Source organism: Myotis davidii, unplaced genomic scaffold, assembly GCF_000327345.1.
Source record: "Myotis davidii unplaced genomic scaffold, ASM32734v1 scaffold665, whole genome shotgun sequence".
Lineage (NCBI taxonomy): Eukaryota > Metazoa > Chordata > Mammalia > Chiroptera > Vespertilionidae > Myotis > Myotis davidii.
Genome location: NW_006296410.1, coordinates 148364 through 150724, shown reverse-complemented (window position 1 = coordinate 150724; position 2361 = coordinate 148364).

Sequence of the window (2361 nt, the reverse complement as noted above, 5' to 3'; positions counted from 1 at the left end):
CCGGGGGGCCCCGGCCCTGACCCAGGACGAGGGGGAGGGCCCGGCCAGGCCTCCCGGGGGCGGACACGGGGCTGAGGGCAGGTCTGTGGGACGGACCATCCCGAGAGCATCCTTGTCTGTTTTTATAATTCCTGTCGGTGAGGAAGTCGGGGGGTTCATAAAGGTGATGGGGAACTCGGCATCTTTGCGAAAAAAATGCTTTAACCCCTCACCGGGTGCTCCCCTATGAAAATGCCTCCCAGCCTGAGCATCAGCCTGTGACCCAGGAGGTCTGGGTTCGATTCCCGGTCCGCCCAGGCCGGGTTGCGGCTCCATCCCCAATGTGGGGCGAGCAGGAGGCAGCCAACCCATGGTTCTCTCTCATTGATGTCTCCCTCTCCCTCTCCCTTCCTCTCTGAAATAAGTAAAAATATATTTTAGAAAGAAAAGCCCACATTAGACAGGATTAACAAAGCTAAACGCTGGTGCTCTGAAAAGGCGGGGGGGGGGGGCAGCCCCAATGACCCCACCCCGCACTCACACCCCCTGTCTTGGCCACTCGGTGACCAGAATACAGCAGAAGGGACGGGTGCCCCTCCAGGATGGGCTACACGTATATTGAGACCTCCATGTCGCTCCCTCTGGGCCACAAAGAATGCGGAGGGGAGCCAGGGCTGCCCCCAGGACTGGAGCCCTGATGCTGGTGGCGTCACCCCTCAGGGGAGGGGCAGGGGACACCGCCTACAGGACGGAGAACAGAGAACCGGACGGAGAACCGTCTGCACAGCAGCAGGTGGCCAACTGCCTCCTCCCGCAGGACACACCCAAGCCCCTCGCAGACACACTAAGCATTTACGACGGGAAAATGTCATTACATTGAGTAAGCAGGAAATGGGGCCACAGCAGCTCCAGGTGGGAGGACCCCTCCTGAGCTGCCACAGCACACACCCCCGGCCCCTGTCCCCACCCTGCGCGCCCTGGGGACCCTCCGGCCTCCACTGGAAGCAGAAAGCCCATCCCCTCATCACGCACTATTTTAGCGCCCGCCCCTGCGGGAAGTGAGGCGCAGGACAGGAGGGCACAGAGGAAGGGAGGCCGGCTTTGTCTGTGGCTTGTGTCTGGGCAGGAGAACTGCAAACCCTGGAAGCGAGAAGGTGGGCTGGGCACGAGAAGCACCCAGATGACGCTGGGGAAGAAATGGGTCCGCTAGGGCGCCTTCCGCTTTGTGCACCAGAACGCTGGCGATGATCGTCTCCCAAGGAGCCGTCCGTCCGGAGCCAGGAGGCTCCCGAGGATCACCTGTCCGGTCAGCGGAGACCACCTTTGCACCGGTTCCCCTGGGGCTCTCTTTCCTTCTCAAGGTCTCACGTTTGCTTCTACAGATCCTAACATCACATGTTCACCCTCACAGGTCAGAGGCACAGAGCGATCACGGGTCCCTGCCATCTGCCTTTTCGTAGTGGAAAACCCGGCACCCCGGAACCCGCCTGCCTCCTCAGCAGGCACCCCCTCAGGCTCTATTGGCTGGAACGGGGTCCAGTGCCCTCCCTCCCTGAGCCAGGCCCAGCCAAGAGGAAAGGGAGGACCGCGATAAGTGGCCCCATCAGCGGGCGTCCCTGGCACTGCCTCCGCCTGAGCCCACTGCACGGGAGGCCAGGACAGCTGACACTGACCGGGACCTGCACGGTTTAGCGTCGCCCGTTTAGAGGGAGATGGGTGCTGGGAAAGACCAACCATGTTTTCAACAGCAGGTCCAGGACCCCAAGTCCAGGTATAGAATGGATTGTCTCTGGGGACGAAGGCGTCATCTTCGAAAGGGACACAGCAACCCAGCAGCGAGCGAGACTGACATTTTCCTGGAGGGCGCGGTGGTGGAGACAAGGGCGCTGGGCAGGAGGGCGGTGGGTGCTGTCCCCGGGCTCTCCCCTCCGGATGATGGCTCTCCCCTGCCTGCAGTGCCGCCTCCTCTGTCCTGGCCCAGGCCACCTGCAGCCTGCCAGCCCTAACCATCGTTCTCCGAGGTCTAGGCCATCAGATGGGAGAAGCCCTGCAGTCTCAGGCCCGGGCCGCGATCACCATGGAAACCTCGGGACAAGGACCCGCCCACGTGGCCAACGCCTGCACCGCTAGCACCACCAGCTCTCGGGTTTCCCACTCCGTGGTTGCCCCCAGGACGTGGAGGCTCCGGTTCCGGGTAGAAGGGGCCTGGCGCCGCAGGGGGGAAAGGCAGGCGCGGGTGGGAGAATGGGCAAGGGGCCCGGGAGAGGCCCCCACAATGGGCTGGGGCGCGGGGTGACGTCAAAGGAGGCCCATGGTGCCCAGAGGGGAGGGGCGCGGGCTCCAGATCCTCCTGCCCCGTCCCAGGCCTGGCTGGGCGCCCCG